Source organism: Saccostrea echinata, unplaced genomic scaffold (genome assembly GCF_033153115.1).
Source record: "Saccostrea echinata isolate AGI-Se365-2 ecotype Australia unplaced genomic scaffold, CSIRO_AGI_Sech_v1 ptg000016l, whole genome shotgun sequence".
In the NCBI taxonomy this organism is placed as follows: Eukaryota; Metazoa; Mollusca; class Bivalvia; order Ostreida; family Ostreidae; genus Saccostrea; species Saccostrea echinata.
This window is the reverse complement of record NW_026889765.1, coordinates 24,127,383-24,148,390: the sequence shown is the minus strand read 5'-3', so window position 1 is coordinate 24,148,390 and position 21,008 is coordinate 24,127,383. Positions and strand designations below refer to the sequence as shown.

Sequence of the window (21,008 nt, the reverse complement as noted above, 5' to 3'; positions counted from 1 at the left end):
ACTTTACATTGATTTTCTAAGACTCAACTACACATAGTGCAGTTTGTTTTTTATTGATTTTTTTTTCAAAATACAAAACAATTAAAAATTAAGATGCAACATTTTCTTTTTATATCCAATAATTGAGCAGTTTCACTTTATTACGGAATGTAGCAGAAGTTGAATATAAAATATTTAAATTTTATCTTATTCAGAACAACGGTCTATAAAAAATCAGCAATTTTTTTCTGTTTCATAATTGTTCATTTTTCGCAGATAAAGTTTGATTTATACCAACAAGGACCATCGACCCATTTGAACCTCAATTTTAACAACAAACAGTTTTCTCTCTGCTCTCCGTTTGGTTCACCTTGATTCCAATCAGTGTAAATCATACTGCTCTTAGAATGGAGCCAATACCACGTGTTTTCGTATCCTGCATCTGACCCACCAGACCACCAATCATCACCTAATAGTTAAACAGTTATACATTTCAATGTTATCAATATGAATACATGTTTATCTGAACTAGATTAAATTAATGCATAATTTGAAGAGCGCATACACTACACAAAGATCACACTGTCTATTCTTGTGAAGTTTATTCATCCACTAATTGTTTCTTCTTTATTTCTTAAGAAAACCAATTACTGAATCAAACATCTGCCAATATTAATTCGTAAATTGAAGAATTTAGATTTTTCTGTATGAAATATTTTTGAAAGATGAACTGTTTCATGGACATTCCATCAATGCAATGTACACATACGCATCAACAAAACATTAATTCAACCAAGTTCCTGTAAATTACTGAAATAAAAAAAATTCAACTATTGTTGTTAAGTATTTTTCTGCATTGTCATCTAATTATCAAAGTACCTATTGATTAATAAAGTCAACGGGGATAATTATTCGTGTTTCGGAAATAAAATATATTAATATCAAATTATTTACCTAGAAAAGCTACAGTTCTAAATGACGTGTTTTCTAAGAAAAACTCATGTAAATCAATTTCAATTACATATTAAAAATAATCACCTTTGTCCTTGTGGTATTTCATTCGATCATAAATCCAATTGTCTTCTTCTTCGTTTTCTACTACCACGAGATGAGCACCCACTGATTCGCAAAAGCTTTGAGCGGTAAGTAATAAGAGAGCATAATATTATTTTTAAATGGTTACATGCAAAAAATCACCCATAAATTTTCAAACATTTTCAAAACTTACTTTTTTTTTTTAATTTTATTTTATTTATTTCTTTGTTGTAGTTGTTCCTTTATAAGTGTTCTTGTCTTAAACCATGGTTAAACCGTGGTTAATATTTAAACCAATAAAAAAAATATTTCGCAAACTATACTATGGCAATGCAAAATTTGATAAATCTTTGTACTATAAAGGTACAAAAATCAAAGCAACGATACATCAGCATAAGTGAAGCAGATTTTCTATAATCTACTTCCGATTTTAAAAAAAAAAAATAATATGTATAAGGATGTATTTTAGTTAACGATCATGATTCAAGTTATAATTATCTTTAAAAAAAAATCACGTTTACGGTACTTTTTTTCACTATGCATCTAAAATTCGGTAAACCGGGTACTTGATCGAACTTCCGAGTATCGAATAATAAAATCGGTATTCGGATATATATTTTCCACATTTCAAATTGCATATATTTAATAAAAATTTATCAAAAAATTGTAATTTAAATATGATTGTCCATGTCTATACAGTAATTAGCGTCACCTTCACCAGTTCATACCCCTTATCGCCTAATCGTATGGCTCTGTACTTATTTACTGCTTTGATATTATTTTTTTTAATTAATTTTACTCTTAATTACTGTATTTTTCTTTTTTATGCAGAATATTTAAAACATGTACACCTTTGCCGTGTTCCAGTCTTTTTTATCTGTGAAGAATCCATAACAATTCATTGCATATTCTTCCCAACCCAGAGGACAATCTGTGAAATCGTCAGAAAAGAAATTTACATCACTTTTTTATAATTTCATTATCTTTACATTTTATTGTACTTCAGGCTTCAAATCCATATGTGACTAGAATGATTTTGATAATAAAATACAATTTTGTTTTTTTTTTTAATCAAATCTAAATTTTAAAAAAATGTAAAGAAATTTAATTTTATGTTTCAAATTGAAATCAAGATATATATAGGATCAAAACTGTGACTCTCATTTGTCTCCGCTTTATGGTCTTTACAAATTACAACATATGTAATACAGAGTAAAACAATAATATATTACACAATAAAACACACGCATGACGTATGATACATCCGTAGACTGGTCCGATAAAATTGATATTATTTAGTTTGTGCTTCCAAAATTTTTTTGAATCGTAAAACAACAATAACCTTTAAGAAATTTGAGAAAACAAAATAAGACATAAGTTAAAAGAAGTTTTGAGAATTTTATATCAAATTGATACGATGATAACTTCTCAAATTTTACTCATGTACAAAAAGACATTAGTTGGTCATCCAGCTCTATTGCAGTTCAGTTTCATGGCGTTTTAGAAGTCTGACAAGTGTTCTCAGTATTAGCTCCCTTTAAAAAAATTTTTTCGTTTTTTTTTTCTTTTTTCAAACCTATTAAAAGCTTGTTAGTTTCATGAATTTTATGCAAAATATTGTACAGAGATCTTTGCAGAAGGAAAAGTACCTTCCTTGCAATTGACTGTTTCATTCTGATTAGCTTGTCAAAACGTAAGCATCTTTACTCGATGTGACTGACTTTGGACACTCGGACTTGAAATTGGCATTTATTGGGTCTTTCCTCTTCATTTAAAACATTTAAAATATTTAAAACAAAATGGTTTCTCACTGGCCTGTTTCAACATTTCTTAGGTCTATGTCATTTTTTCAAGAGTTAAACTTTATAGAATGCAGGAAAAATCACCCCACTCCTTCCTGTATCATTTTGACCTCTTATTTGCGTGAGCTTTCTATATAACGAGTAGCTTTTATGGATCTGACACAAATAAGGTATATTAAGAAATGCAAATTTTATAAAGCAACTGTGTCACATCACTCAAGTGAGTAAACGTGATTGATTAATAGATTAAAAATGTTCAGATCAAAATATTTTTCTCCGTTAGATTCAGGTAATAATACATCGTATCTTGAGGTCGCGCCGCGTGCTCATATCATTGCTTGCCAAATCATTTGTATTTTATTTAAAAAAATAAATAGATAAATAAAGCTTTTGATTTATAGTTCATTCTGTAGAAAGAAAAGAAAATGCTAACGTTATGTGAAGGGAAAAATTATCTAATTTGATGTACACTAAGTGGTTTTAATTTTATGGCACCAATCTACGAAACTTTTAATAACCTCTTATTCGATACGAAAAAATTCCTCTTTAATTGTGCTCTAATGTATTGGCCTAGTCAGCTATAATAATTACTATTTATATTACGTAGCTTAATTACTATTTCTCGCAAGATTAGCTACATATTTCCATTGACAGTCTTTAACATACAACAGACCACTTTTTATGACGAAAAAATTTATTCTTTCTTAAGACATCTCATGACTCGGGATATTCCGCACTTCTCGGATAATTCAGAGAAAACAGGAAAACATGCCTCTATTGATAATACGAAAGATATATGAAGATAGTTTTGTAACTGAAAGATAACATTTTTCAGAAAAAGTACAGATGACTGAATTGAAGTTCGATTTCGATTTATGCTATAAATATTCAAATGATATATATATATATATATATATATATATATATATATATATATATATATATATATATATATATATATATATATATATATATATATAGTTATACAAGAGGCGTGTTATGGGATATTTGGCGTATCTCAGACTCACGTTGTGGGATCCTTAGGTGGTTTATGGGTCATCTATATTTTGACCCATAAACCATGTAGTCTAAACTTCACAGAAATGTTGGAAATGCTATTCCTACCATAAAAAACAAAAAAAATAATTTTTTTGACCCATAAGGATATATAGAAAAATGTCCCACAACGCAAAATCTATTTTTAGAACAGTCGGTCTAAGTCCCTCGCTTTCAACATTTTGTGTATCTATAAATGTCAATTGGAATATCCCACAATACGGTGTAGCGATACACGCAATGCATTGTGGGAGGACAATGGCGGCGTTTAGCAGGGGTAAAGAGCTGTAACTGTAAGACAGTAAGTATCTTGTTATTATTAGTAGAGCAATCGAATATAACACATATTTATGATAATTAGACGAGAGAACGAGGAACTTTCGAACTTGTTTGATCGTAAGCACAGTTTAAGGTTGGTCGCGGGTTTACTGCATAAAATTTTTTACGGGAAAACATGTTCAGAAAAATTTGATATAATGTTCCTTAGAATTTGCGGCATATTATCTGAAATTTTTATTAAATTTGCCTACGTGAAGATAAGTAGCATATCTTCTCTAGTATTATGAAATTCATAATTCTGCCCACAAAGTCAGAATGAACGGTATATTGATATAAACATTCTTCGTGCATTAGAATTAATATGCAGTAACTAGTGATGGGAATCGGTAAGAATTTCATAATCGATGATCGGGCTACTGTAACTAACTAATTATCAATTATAATCGGACATTAACAAAGTCTGTCAATTTAGTTTATCAAATGGTAAGAATGGATGAATAACTACTTTCTGTGGTGGTCCAGCTGTAGTTAGAATAATCTAACTGTGTTTCGGGACAAGCCCTAGTCCTTAGGACAATATTTTAACGATAGAACGTTCGATCTAGTCCAGCTGGTTCTTCATTCATTTTGTAGAATCCAAAGTATGTCCATACCCGGGAATTAGCGTTGTTACCCGGGTATGAATACAATGTCTGTTCGTCTACGCCATTACGATACACAAATAAGTTAATAGAAAAGTCGCGGCTGGAATATTTGGCTTGAAAACTATTACGCTTGTAAAATAAAATAAATAACCCGATTAATCGGAATAGAAATTTTGTAATCGAGCGCTTGGATTATGCCAACAATCGACTGATTTTCGATTATAATCGATGATTGGAACACCACTAGCAGTAACACTGCGATAGATAATATAATACAAGTAATGTTAGGATGTTCAAGTTCATTATTAAGAATTCAAGTATAACACGGTAAAGGAAAAAAAAAAGTCCACCATTGAAGGGGGGTGGGGGTTATCGGTAATGTTCTTTTTAAGTCAATCGCAATTCAGTATATAGTCAGAACTCTCAAACATTTGTTCTTTCTTGTTTTTTTTTCTTTATTAATTTTTCATCATTAAAAAATGTAAAATACTTGCATTCAGCTTAAACACAGATAGCTTAATTTTGTTATAGAAAAAAATTGTACTTGAAGTCTTGATACTTGTATTTCGTAATACATGTACAGTATATTAATATCTGTTTAGAGTGCCATAAAGGTCCGATATGCTGGGTGTTTGTATGAATTCATTTTAAGGGGATGAAGGACACATGGTCACATGACTGTTTAACTACATTATAGTCTCTGTTTATATAAGTGCAATATGTGTAAAGCATTAATTCTTGTATAATTTTTTGACAATTTTTTAACTTTAATTACCATCTTATATAAAAAAATTAAAAAGTTTTTATGTTCTTGTAAACATTAACAAATTATGAAAAAGATTGATCCACTCCTCTGTTTCCCTAAACTGCGTGTCCAACAAGTCGGTGACGTCATACATGATCTGTTAGTACAGCAAGATCATACTCGGTGAACACAGGGGTGGTATTACAGTGGTTCCCGTTTTATCGAATAGTCAAGTTGTCAGCATAGTTTTATCCGAATAGCCGAAAATTAGAATAGCCGATTGCTCCATACCGAGTCCAAAGATAGATGTATAGAGCTACATGTATTGATAATACATCGTAGCTAGCAAATTTCAAGCTTGCACTTTTGTTTTCTTTTGACATGTTTACTTAATGACTTTACTAAAAATAATTTATTTCACTTACTTATGAATTTAATATGAAATTTTTTATCAAATAAATTGACGTATAGAGTATATTCTTTGATAGTTATTGCCATCTTTCTTCAGCACATGTTTACATTCCTTCTTCGATGGTCGCCATTTTGGAAAAGGAAGTAGACTAAATGCTTGACTAATAACCGTAAACTATTTTTCCCTGGATAGATTGTAAATTGAAAATAAACAAAAATATTAAATATATGTAATTGTTTCCTTTAGATTTGTTTCTTTAATACGGTTACGTATTTTATACTGTGTGTGAGTTTACCAGTCTCGTTCTTGTCTGCTGAAGAGAGATTTTGAGAGCCATGTCGAGAAAGTTGGTATGAATTTTGAGACGTATTTTTATAGAACGAGCCATTTGTGATTTTTACCATAAATTTTGCACTGAAAAGTGAATAAATATTAAGCCAATTTACCAAGTTAAACGATTGAATAGGGTTATTTCATTATCCAAGCAAATTGTCATACACAAGCTAATCAGTTCAATAATTAAAATTTCACGCCGAAAAAATTGCAGATAACTGTCATAATTAACAAGTGCATCATTGAACCCAAGCTGATCACCACAACTGTAATCAAAACATATCTATTTACTATGCCCACTATTGACACAGGTAAGGTGCCTGTGTGCGTCCAGGCGTAACTAATCCCCTCATTGTCGTACTCAAGCCAGTCAAGGTAATTGGTGTCAAACTGTGTAAACAAAGGCTTCACATACGAAGGTGGAGCAGGGCTCGACATTAATTTTTTCCCCTTACTTGTCCAATCGGGCAAGTGACCAAGACATTTACTTGTCCGAACTTCAACTTCACTGGTCCGAAATTTGTTCAATAAAGATACAATACTGTCAACTTGAAAACTAATATAAAGTCCATTACATGTGATTCATTCGTGATGTTATTGATAAACACAACAAACACATAAAAACAAACTTTTATCTAGACTTTCTATCCTGACAACAACATAAATGTTCACAATTATCAAAAAGAACCTAAACTTCGTAACTCGACGTAACTTCATGCCCTCCTTTGCAGTAGTATGCAATTAGTGAACTTCGATCCCGATCGAGTGTGAACTCAATTACATAGTGATCCATATCGGGATCGAAGTTCGTTTTTTTATGTACTGCTTACGTCTTTACCGATGAACTTTCAATAGTCGTTCTTTTTATTATTTGAAGACTTCTTTATATTAAAATGCACTTGTCCAATCGGACAAGTGCCCAGCAATATTCACTTGTCCGTAATTTTTTTTCGCTGGTACCGGACAAGCGTTAATGTCGAGCTCTGTGGAGGTGTGAACAAAGTGCTGATTATCAAAAAACACTATGATAGTCCAAATTTTTGTATGGGATAAAACAAAATTCCAGTATTTTTTCATCAGAATATCAGGTGAAATTATTAATAAATATATAAGAAATGGTTTTGTGCTCTGATATTATATTGAAATAGCTGAAATATTCGTTAAACCGCTATCCAATAAAATGGAAGCCACTGTATTATGTAAAAACAGTTCATAATCAGTATATGATGAAATATTTTGAGAAATGGGGAACACAAAAATTATTTTTGCATGGCTGATGACGGAAATCATATGTAGGTATATCTTATTTCGCTTATTTAGCTTACCTGTGACGTCATAGTTGGTTTTTCTCGTAGTCGAGAAATGTAACATGACACATTTTTGTCATGCTTATGTCCTCTTTAACGATGTCCTGTGAAATAATGAGGTCAGCTTCATCATTTGAAATTTTTACAGTTATTCAATAATTTGAAGGATTTGCATTTCAACATAAATTAAAAAATATTGAATGATAGAATTTTTTGTAAATTACGTTTTTTATTGTTTAAGTTGTCTTAAAAAGTGCGTAATTTTCCCTATCCAGATGCAGTGTGATAGACAAAACTTGCTTTTTTGAATTTTAAATCCTAGTTATACTCTGAAATAATTTAAAAGATACATGTCCACTTTGATATTTTTTACATATGCTTAAAAAATCCCATTAAGGACAGAGTAATTAGCCCGGAAACATGGAGAATTAAAACTCCACTTAGATACAGTAGGGCATAGTAATTGTCAATCAATATCTCCAAAATAAGGTAAGAAACCTAATGATATAACTGCTTTAAGATATGTGGGACATACTTAATTAGAAATATACAAAATATGAAAAAAATTGAATGACAAGTATTTTTTCAGCTCAAGGTCCTTCTCCTCCTTATTATAACATGTTTAACATGCATTTCACTGATAAATCAATTCCTTGCTAGCCTGCTTATAAATAGAGAACAACTTTATTAGATTCAAATACAAAATATTTTTTTAAAAAAGAGGAAAATGCATTTAATTAAATTTCATCCATTTTTAGTGTTTAGGGTTGATGTTATCCTTAAAATAACAAATGTGTTGGTTTTTTTTGGCTGTGATGAGCAAACATGGTGCATTACACACCTTCTCTTCATTGCAAATTTATGTGCATACATACAGCCTTTCAATTTTTCAATGTAGCAATTTACTGAAACCGTTACTTTCATTTTGCGTGCCATATTTTTAACACTGAATCAATTTGATTGACCTTTAGTAGTTTAGTATCATTTTCAATATAAAATGAATTCCATGCATTTTGCATCACATTTATTATGTTTTATAAGTTTGTTCTTATACATTACACATATAATCAGAGCAGAATTAACTTATAATCCTCTAGGTTCATACATACAGTGTGCGAAACTAATCAGGAGAATGAAATAGCCCATTTGACTATCTCATTTGAAATTGGGATAGACCGTAGACAAATAGGAATGTCCAAAGAAAGTAAATTAGGAAAAAATGTGCTCTTGTTATTGTTAAATTTTTTAAAATTTATTCATTTATATTCTTATTGAAGTATCTGCTATATATTTTCATGATTATCTAGTGAAAATTAAATATAATCATGCAGTGTTCATGCATTTCACACCCCAAAAAACTGTGCAATTATTCAGACTCGTCGTATATAAACTTCACTCTGCAGACCAGCTAATATTTGTGAAAGACACAAACTCTAATTTCATCTTTATAGCTTTCCCTTTTCTCGGATTCATTATTTTATTTTCAATTTTTTTGGTTGTCTTTTTGTTGATTCAATTTGTGTTTTAATGCAGTGCTTCCTGCAGTCAGGATTTGTAGCATGCCTGATATACATAAACAGCAAGCATTGGGTAAAAATTGTACACCACTAATTCATCGAAAGATGCACAATGTTATAAATTAATAAGTAAAGAGATTTAACAACAGTTCTTTTACCATGTAAAATATAAAAGTATTAAATTATTTTTTCACAATTATTTTGTTTATAATTATGTGTTAAAAATACGAAATGGTCATTCTTGTTCAATCTCATTTTACCCATGGCCAAAATTGGGATAGAGAATTCGGTCTGTTTCAATTCGGATCGGGGTAGACCAATTCAATTTGAGATAGATTCGGACCATCGGACAGGCGTTAATACTTTCGCACACTGTACATACGCCTCGTATGGACTAGATTCTATTGCTAATTAAAGTAATTTTCAGAGAAATAAGCAGGAAGCAATGCAACATTGCCTTTGTGATGTAACTCACGTCATAATCAAATGTGCACAAAACAACCACTCGAATTGTCTAAATTGTGTACCGAAATTGATGACAAAAGCAAACCCGCGACCTACCTTACAAATGACGGATGCTTCAGCCTGAAGCAGCTGTGAAGCATAATTACCAGCTTGTCAACCTCAAAAAAGCACATGCACCGATTCTGAATGCAGATGGCATACTTGGGGTGTTAGTTTTATGTTTATGGTTTCCATACATGTTTAGGCCAAACAAAAAAATATGTTTGTTTACTGTTACATGCCGAAATAAAATAGGGCCGATAGGTAGGATTTTTTTTATTTTATTGAATTTTTTTATACACAAATTCAAATGAATTGGTTGAAAAACAAGACAGTTTTACCATTGTGTGGTGCTTTACTTTTGTTTGGGCTTGCCATATGGCAATATCTTTCTTGCCAACTGCCTTACAGCTACCACACAATGAAAAAAACTGTCTTGTATTTCTTCTTTAATTCCATGTTGCACTAACTATTTCTAGTACTTTCGATTTCAAACGCTTGACTGATTAAGATGCATGTAAAAGTTAAACCGACGAATGAGTGACTTCTGGATTTTTACGACGAAAAAAAATTTGGGTTGCCTATTAGATATAGGGTCAGTCGGGTAACTGTAAACAAACATATTTTTTTTATTATGCCTTACCTCTGATGAAAGAAAGGAGGGAGAACATAATATAGGGCCTACTACAGAAGCATTAGGAAAAACCTCAGTTATAAAACATTTTTTTGCATTTGTTTGAGATTGGCATGATTCAATTCCCACTACGGTTATTTCTAGATATTTGTGGCTTTTCCACATTGCATCTTTTGCCATTTGCTCAATTGCTAAGAGAAGTGTTGCACAACTTTTCATACAAACAGGGTTTTCTAAACATTTTGATCGTGATCATAAAAATTTTTATGACCAGGACCTGGGAAGGGGCCATATCATGTGCTATATGTGCATACTGCCGAAAAATGGCCCAATGCATTGATGCACTGATGCCATGCAGCACAACACACATTGTTTTCTACTTTGTGAAGTTCATATCAGTCTGCTCTATCGGTACAGTATTCATCGTCGAAGGTAGATGGAATCTGTAATGTATCATATTAAAAAATTGGAACCGACATTCAACATATTATACATCCATTGGCAAAGAAATGTTGAGTCATTTTGGATGGCTTACCACAGATTTACGAAAAAAATTTTACCTTACAATGAAAAACCACATCATCGAAGTTTTTTATCTTTGCCTGTCCCTTAATCTCTAAATCGACAATTTAAAAAAAGTGTGTGTTTGGTTTAAATGTAATTTTCCTAAATACTTGCTGTGGTAGATGACGAATGATTTATGAATTTCTTAGAAACAGAAAAATCACTTTTGCTAGTCAATGTCGAATGATTTGTCAATTCCTATGGCATTCTTTAGCAACTTAAATTTAGGTGTCAAAGATACATGTATATGCATTATTATTAGCACAAAACTATGACATATTTTAGAATGACCTGAATATATTTCCTCTAGACCCCTTAAATTTCAAAATGACCCTGGTTAGTGGCTATAAATAACAGGGCCATTTGCCCGCATCTGTTGTTTTACCTTCCCAGGCACTGTATAACAACTTTTTTTACACTTATAAATAATTGAAATTAAATACAGGTACATCGATATTTTCGGAATTTCCCATATTTAACATGACAAGGATCACGTCAACACATTGCTGTAAAGATCGCTGTATTTAAAGAGGTCTATATGCTGTTTGTTTTATAATTAAATGCATTAAAGTTGACAGTTTGTCAGTTATAATGCTATATTTTCTCACAATAAGCTAGCTTACAATTAAAAAATTTATCATCTTTTAGAAATATATGTATAAAAGTTCCCACAGGTAACAAGGACTTCCTGTGTATACTGTGTGTGTATAGGTATTAACACCATACACGATCAGCCTCTGGGAAAATCTTAGTCCCTCCCCTCACCAGAGAAAACTGTTCGGTTAAAAATATCAGCCTTTAAAACTGGTCGCTGAAGAGGCTACTAGTTCTAAAATGGTAGTGGCCCATACTGATTTTTAACAGCTGGTATTACAGGCACTTGTTTTGGTAATAAATTTTTCAACCCATAGTATGATGATAACACAAGGTATCCAAATCCATATTACATTGAGTACCCCCCCCCCCCTTCCCCAAAATTGAACTTATTTACACTTTCAGAGGAAATGCACTGGCAAACTGTTTATTACCATTGTCCTCTACGATAATTTATCTACACAACTATCTATGACATGTTTGTCTTATTTATTAATTTTCTTTTATTTCCGTAAACAGTGTCAAAACTCTGCTCGCCGAGTGCAAAAGTCGACTTTCTTGTCTAGTCTAACTTTCAAGATAAATTTGTTGTAAAGTAAATAAAACTAATCTTTTAGTATATAATATAATTAAAACTAATTTGATATTGTATATTTAACAAGTAATCAAAACTAATTATATAAAAATATATATATATATTGTATACGCAGCTAGGTTTAGGACTCCCATACTTACATCAGCCTATATGCAGAGCTTCTGGAAATCGATTATGACGTCACAATGAAACTGAACAAATAAATCCTAAATACTAATGTTTTCTTTTTCATACACACTCAAATACAGTCTTTTCTCATAACATGATAAATATTGTAAACATAAATTGATGTGTAACTTATCATGTCATAATAACACTATTTGAATGTAGAATTTAAGCCATCTTGACCTTCCTGCACTGACTAAGATGACGTCACACCCTAGTTTGACAGACAGTTTCTCTGTACTTGAGGCGTAGATCAAGCTATTATTGTAGCTTGTAAATATCAAATTAAAATAAGTGTGATCTGACCAAAACTAAGTCATATTTTTGAATGTATTAATCAATATTTTATAGTCTAATTAGGCCTAAAAAAAATTGTTTGCTTCCTGTAACATTCCCAAAAAATCAAGGGTCGGTAGGTCGGGATTTTTTTTTTTTTTTTTTTTTTTGCTTATGGATAAAAGGGTCAAACATCCCCAGACTGAATTAACCAGGTGTTATATTTAAAGTGGACACCCAAAATGGCTGCTTAGTGGCAGAGAACGAAATTCTAAAAGTTGTGGGTGGAAATTGTTGTTACAATAATGATTACTCTTTATATTCAAGGTAAATGTTGACTAGGATGACATATTTCATATCTCAAATAAAGCTACAATTAATATTTTTTGAATAAATGGAATCAGCTGATCGATCGAACCAAAGAGCAAATGCAGATTTGGCAGAAAAAAAAAATCTGCCGGGGGATAATTTGAATGGGTCGGTCGGGTTACAGGAAACAAACTTATTTTTTTTTTAGGCCTTAAATTGAAAATGTGTAGACCTCATATAAAGCCACAGTAAGGCACATTTATACATTAACTATCTAGAATAACAGGAACAGCCCCTCGAAAATCTCAAAAGTTCAACGATATCTGCTTCACTATAATTTATGAATTTTTATACGCCCGTCTTTAGACGGAACGTATTATGTTATGGCGTTCATGTCCGTCTGTCTGTCTGTCTGTTAGCCTTTCTCGTGTTCGGCTCATAACTTTAATACTATTAGGCCTAGGATTATCAAACTTTGTCAGCTGATACTTCTTTGGTAGAAGGTGTGTCACGCACTAAAAGTAGGTCGTTCTGACCTTTAATTAAGATGCTATGGCCAAATATGGAAAAATCCTGTCCGGCTCATAACTAGAAAACTATTAGACTTATAATCATCAAACTTGGCCAGTTTATGCATCTTAGGTAGAAGGTGTGTCGCGACCTATTTCAAGGTCACTGTGACCTTTAATTTAAGTGAAATTTTAAAAAAAAAAAAACTGCCTTTTTACTATTAAATTACACAATCCCAAAAAATGTAGAAGTGTTGCAGTATCCTTATTAAAAAGATGTTAAAATCAAGAAATACTTATTTTTTTCATTATATACTTTACAGCAATCTATAACAAATATAATGTTACAAGAGAAATTCCACCTCTCCCATGGGTGTAATTATCAAGCACTGGTCAAGGAGAATTTTGATAACAGAAAATTGCATGTCAAATTAGCGAGAAATTAGTTTAGTGTGAGGAGCTAACTGGTAGAGCATCTCTGATCAAGCAGGTGTTATCTATATCTCTTGGGAATTGGGCAGAAGAATCAGCCATGTTGGATTAAATAGTTTTTTGTGGGCTAGCCTAACTTTTAAAATGAATTTGGTGAAAAGTAATTAAAACTAATTTGATACAATAATTGTATAATAAACTAATTTGATATTGTATAATAAACTAATAGATAGTCCCTACAAATCTAAGAGTCAAGCAGAAACCTTATTAAAAATGTTGCATCAAGATTACAATTTTTTTTTCTTTTTATAAATCTTTGTAACAAATTGAAAAAAAAAAATCTTTGTTTTCAAATTTAATTTCAGAATGACATAAATATTCATTTTAATTGCACTACAAAGCAGATAGCACAGATCCATTCATCCCTTGGGAGTAATGAGTGGACATGCATCCAGTTAAAGATTAATTAATGAGTTCAGTGTAGGAAGGCTAGCTGTTCTCAATCATTTCTGTTAGAGCATCTCTGATCAAGCAGTTCTTATCTGTATCCTTTGGGAATTAGACAGAAGAACTGCTGGTCAGTTTATAGCATATGTCATTTGATGGCCAGTCTTTTATTTTAAAATTAAATTGGTATAGATTAAGTTGTTAAGACTAAATTGATTTTGTTTAATATGATATTTTTATTTAATTTTTTGAAAATATCAACTAGTAAATTTCAGAGCATCATGTCTCACAAATATGAAAGATGTGTGTGTGTGTGTGTGTGTGTGGGGGGGGGGGGGGGGGGGTGCAGATGGGCATTTGTCAAGCTCTAACACTACCAGTTGAGGATCTATAATGTAATATTTGTTATAATGCCTACACCACAGGAAATGTATAAACAAAAATTGTAAGAAATGGAAAAATCTTGGAAATCCTTGTATCAAGGTTGACTTTATTTTCTTGCACTCTAAACTGTTCGTGATAATTGAACAATATTTGACGGGTGTATCATGCTGGGGCACTTTATTATACAAAGGTAGTAACATCCCTACTACTTTGAAAAGTGCCAGGAGCTGGTTGTGCGTTGTTGCTTTTTTCCGTATTTTACCATTATTTCAATGCATATTATGTCAATGTAGGAAGTTTATCAAAAATTTTACATAATTCTCAGGCATGGGGAAGTTGCTCCCAGCACTTTTCAGGTTAAGGAATTTGTCTTAAAGAAAACAAAATTAATTTCATAGTGAAAAGATATCCGTATATCGTTGTACTTTATGATCTTTGTAGCCATACATATTTTTTGTAATTTTAAACATGTCACTTGACAAACAGCTGATGTAAGTAAAGTTGCTTTGGCCGAACTCGGCAAAGACCTCATATATATGAGGGTTGTCCCAGAAAACACAAACTTTTTGTATATTTCAGAAACTATTTGACCAGAACTAATAATTTTTTGCAAGTTGTTGGAAAATGATATTTTCAGTATTATGACAAAATATTTTAGGCTTGTGATGTCATTAATATGTAAAAACGGCATTTAAAGGGTGTTAAATATCGGTGGTCTGCACACTGCAGTTTATTGACTTTTAAAAGTAGCATTGTCAATGAATTTTTCTTTATTACCAGGCTATACGGAAATATAATGTCACAAACTTTACCTCCATAAATACTCTTTGATCTAGCTGATATACTTGTGTATGAAAATTCATTAATTTGATATCATTAATGACAAATATATGACGTTATATGCCAGAACACTTTTAATTAGATATTGTTAAAAATGGTGACGTTTAGTGATAATTTGGAGCACAAATTATTAAGCAGCACTGTCTTTAAAACGGGATAGGACTCTTGCCCATACGATGAAAGAGATATTAGTGCTGGAAGAGACATTTTGTAGACCAAAAGAAATGAAGACAAACTGAAAGTCCTGAGCTTTACGTCATAAGCCTAAGCCAAGGCCATCGTTAAACAATGTGAACTGTTAGGTTTATTATCGGAATTGAGAAATTGTCTATTGAAAGAATTAATTCCACAATCTTTTAGCAACACACGCCGTATTTGAGATGCATTACTTGGTAAATAAAATAAAATTAAATACTGTGCCAAATTTATGCTTAAATAAACTAATTTTATCAGAAGCACATTTCCAGAAAAAATTCACAAAAATGTTGATCATGATCTATGCCTATTTTTAACTTTACAGTATTAGTGAAACAAAAGATATTGAAAATGTTCACGTATTTCTGGGACAACCCTCCTACATATGCAAATAGTAGAATTCCCATTAATCAAAACTCATGCTGTAAAAAAAAAATCAACACTATATTTATTTTCTCGGAATATTTTTAGGCGTATTATTTCCTGTGGGCATCCTTAACCTTGCTGCGTTATATTTTTTATTTGGATTTTTATATCTTTACAACAAATTGCAGAGTGTCATGTCTCACTAGGATGACAATTTTTTAGAGTAAAGAATAACATAATTTTCTTGCACTCTAAAATGTGTACGATAATTGAACAATATCATACAGTGGCAGGGATTTTTATTACTCTTGCAAATTGTATGAAACAAAAATTATTTTTGGAAAAATACATTGTGATTCATATATTGTGACTACTATATTGTGATTGTTGCATAAAACCTGTATTGTTCCTGCAGTCCTAATATTTCATCATATATGTTATTATGTTTATATGTAACTTTAAACTTTTTATTTATGGTTTTCATTATCATTTTACAAGCATTGATGCATCTGACAGCTTCCAAAGGCTTGGAAAGTAGGTTAATGATGCAGCTATAGACAACCCCATCTTATGCATGTTATGAGAAGTTAAAAGTGTTTAACAACTACTCCAGGCTTTTTCTTTGCAAGAAGGGATATTGATAGAGGGAAGGAGATCAGATATGACTATGGTGATCCCATGCCCAATGGACAATCTTCCTTGGAGTTCATCACTCATCAGGTAAATATTTAGAATAATGGATTTTCAAATTTGATATGCTGCATCCTCTTTGTAGTGCATTTTTTTTTTCAATGTTCTTGAGAGGTCAAGAGATGAAAAATGTTTTACCCAACAGTGTTCCAAGTCACACTTACTTTCAGGTCACTAAATGAGGACCTAAAAAAAATTTTGGCCACCATTTCAGAATATTTCACTTGCCATAATGAAAATATTTTGTGAATAACAATAGTAAAACAAGGAACTAACACCCTGTATGTTTTATGTCTTTACTAAATCAAAGATGTAAGGTATTACTGTGACTATAAACAATTTGCTAGGTTTAAGGAAATATTTTTATTAGTACAACCACCCTTATGGTTGTACCGTACACAGAGGAACACAAGAAGACTGATCCTAGAATTAAAATTTATTCAAAAGAAAATACCAAGTTTGACACTTATTGAGACAGGACTTTGCCAGCTGTTTGTCATGTTTACTTATTATTACATAGTACGTACCTAACCCATTAAACAGTCATTATTAATGCTGCCAAAACACTTAATTAGTTGTAATATGCAAGCAATTGACCAAATGTTTCAATAACAAGGTCAGGTTCTAAAAAGTTTATGATGTTTGGATGCCATTCTGTCAGGGACGTATAGTATAGGTCCGTGGTTCCATCAAACTGTATAAGTAGTCACTATTAAAGCATGCTGTCATAACATTACGACTTGATGATTAATGATTTTTTTTGTGGACAAACGGACAGATGGATGCACAGGGCAAAAACTATATACCCCCGAATCTACGATTACAAGGGCACTAAAATTGATGTTCAGCAGATGCAAGTTTCTGAAGTTTACATCACGTACATTGAAATATATTAATTTGTGAACTTTTTTTCCAAGAATAGGAAAATAGCAATTGGTGAAAATGATGAATTAATTAAATTGATGGGGAAAAAACAACATCTTTTTGTGATCCATATTTTAGATAAGACCAAAAAAATAGTCTTGTTTCCTGCTACCAGCCTGAAAAAAAAAATAGGGTAGGTAGGTAGGAAAATTATTTTATTGTATATTTTCATTTTATTTTTTTTTTCGACAACATTTTTTGGATATGAACTAATAAAAGATAAAATTAAACATGTCACAGGTCAATATTGTCTTTTAAAATCAAATTTCATGTCTTTTGACTAAACTCAAATGGTATTCTATGAAAGTCCACATTTAAAACAAGAATTTCATGAAATGCTTGTTTTGTGTTAACACAGAAAACGATTATGGTGACAGAACGATGAAATTCCGGAAATTCGAGATTTTTTTCTTCCAAAATTTAAAAAAAACAAGACTATTATTTTTTTTTGGCCTAAATAAAGTAAATTATTGAAAATAATACCTCTAAGACAAGGTTAGAGTGATTATTATTATTGGATTACAAGATCACCTTGATATGAAATATATGGAGATAACGAACAGTATTCAAGCTCAAAAGTCCATTATACAATACAAAATAGGAGCAGAGCAAACACGGACCTCCAAACATCAGAGGTGGGATCAGGTGCCATGGAGGAGTGAGCATCCCCTGCCGACCGGTCACACCCGCCGTGTGCTCCTTGTCATGATTGGGAAATAACGGAAAAATCCGTCGACAATTCAGTGTGTAAATAATGGTCTAACAATTAGTATGAAAAACGTCAGTCAGCATTTGACTCAATGATAAATTGTATTTGCTGACAAGGTCATTGTATCGACCATAGAACTTACAAAATGATGACTTTAAATGAGACAGCTGATATTTGATTATATGTACAGGATCACCTCTTTGCCTCATGCTATAATAAATATATTTACCTAGGTTACACATATCCTTAAAGTTCTTAGTATTGAACAATTGCAGTAATTTATACGCATGGATGTTTTTTTTAAAAAGAAATAATTTGCATTGATAATCTCGATAAACAGGACATACTAGTAGAATGTGATATTCATCCTCAACACAAGTATGACACAAAAAAACATTTCCAGTGGGATCTGTTTGCTTTATTATATCCAGTTTCAATAGCTAAAAGGTGTGAAGATAACCTTAACTTTGATATACATTTTTGAAACTTAGTCAGAATTGAATTTCTTAAATAATACGGTAGGTAAAACCCATCAAGTAGATATTTATAGAAAGAACATTTCTGCGAACTTTGAAGTTTAGTATATTTCTTGTTTAGCCTGATCCAAGATCCTTTGATAAATTGTCATAATGGTCCTTACAATTAGGGTCTACCTAATAGGACTTCTCAGTTGATTGTACAATTTACACCTGGATGACCATTGCCCTTGCTGTTTAGTGTTATATAAAAAAACAATTAGTTTATTTAATATTTTTTATTAATTTATTTTATGTTAAGAAAATTTATTTAATAGCATGTTAAATTTCTATTCAAAATGCATCGAAATAGCATACATTAAAGGTATCTGAATGTAGTTGTAGGCATAAATATAATCACAATTAATTTTGTTTTACACATATATTATAGGAAGCATTTTGGAGGCAAACCCTGTTGCAGCATTTCTACATGTTCCACAGATTGTACAGACTAGTCAGGACCTTGTAAATTCACATGTTCAACAGCTTAGGCAATTTAGTACAGGTATATGTAACTCTTCTGAAATATAGGAGGAAATTTCAATACAAGACTTGTAGCATAACTTATATTACATTGTCAGTTCTTCTTTGCATGTTCCTTAGAGTGGATTATTGAGGCAGACCCTGATGGAAAACTTGCACATGTTCCACAAACCAGTGAAGACCATTTTGCAGAATATAAACTTTTTCCGCAGATAAGCCAAGACCCTAATGGTGTTCATGTGTGTGTGGTTAATTATTTGCTCTGAAGCTGATATGTGGACTGAATATAAAACTGTCTTTTTCTACAGTTAAGTCCATCTTAATCTGAAAATACTACCGGTACATTTTGAATTATGCTTTATTATGCAGAAAAAAAAATAATTAGTTTCAAATATGAAAAGTCTGTTGATACACTGCTTTGCAATTCCAAAAGTGATAATGTGATAAGTTTTGATGTGAATATGTGACATGTGCCATTATCAATTTTCATAAATAAAATCAAATACAAAGGCCATTCCAATTTAATGTTTTGCTTGTCGGACCCGCACGCTCTTATTTGAACAAAGCTATACAAATAATATTAATTTAAATCTCCTGCACCTGGGAAATTCTGTGCCAGTTTCTGTTTTATTTCCGCTCTATTTTTGATAATTTAAATCTGTTTACTCTACAAATCAGAAAAAAGTAGAAAAAATATAATTGTCACTCAATTTTTTTCATGTTATGCCTAAAAATTTTGCATACAAAAAAGTAATAATATTATTATTTAATCTCTTGCCCGCTCTTACTTTTTTCACCAGATGTGCGACGAACAAGAAATTAAATTCGCGTGGTGAAATTATGTTTTATTAAAACTCATTTAAAGCTAACTGTCTTATTTTTTGGATTCATGATGTGATCAATCGAGTGGCTTGCGTGATAATTTGCATAAACGCCGAAGGCGTTTATGCATAAAATTATCGCGCAAGCCAATCGATTGATCATCGTCATGAATCCAAAAAATCTGATAGTTATTCCTTATATTTACATGCTCCTGATTCTGCAAATTCCCATGCTAATAGCCCCGCTTCTGTCTCTATTTGTCCCGCCCCGCACGTGATTTTTTTTTTAACCGCGCCTATCGATGAACTAGTAGATTTATGTAGAAATAAAGTATTTTTACAATTTGTAATTTTATCTCGGACAAAGACATTGGAAATGTAAATATTTATGCAATAAATGATAAATAAAGACTAAACAGTCATGTTCACAAGCCAGAGGTGATAAAATATATATCTATTCTATAGGAAAAAAAGAATTATAAAGTGACATCAATTTTTCAAGTAATGTCTGTCTAGAACCTGTACATCAGATTTCGTATTTTGTGTGATTTTTTGAAGGATTTTTACACTAACAAAGTTAATAAAATCAAATCTTAGTTCTAAAATTTAATAATTTATTTTTAGATTGTCAAAATGCTTGTTAATTATAGTATCAAAGCTTGAATTGTATATCAATATTCTCCAGGAGGTAAATATTTCTATATATTGGTATATTGGTTGTCCCATAGTTTGTGTATAGTTTGTGGGTCATTGTCATATCGGTTCAACCTCTTGGATTGTGGGTCACGGTTATTTATTGTTCTAACATTTTACAATTTTTTTTCTGTAGTTTGTTTATGTATTTTTGTATCATTTGTGTATATGCATACATGTATATGTGGTTTGTGGATTACTGTCATATTTACATGCATGTGTCTGTTCATGGTGGATTGTGGGTCACTGT

At 31.4% G+C, this 21,008-nt stretch overlaps 1 long non-coding RNA gene across 1 annotated transcript; it reads left to right on the top strand.

Annotated features, from left to right (window-relative positions):
* The first annotated feature begins 4,139 nt into the window (after nt 1-4,139).
* On the top strand, nt 4,140-19,758 carry LOC133188580 (uncharacterized). The gene is made up of 4 exons (XR_009721310.1): nt 4,140-4,173; nt 16,422-16,643; nt 19,153-19,266; nt 19,365-19,758. It is a non-coding gene; the product is annotated as an uncharacterized LOC133188580 (long non-coding RNA).
* Nucleotides 19,759-21,008: the final 1,250 nt, after the last annotated feature.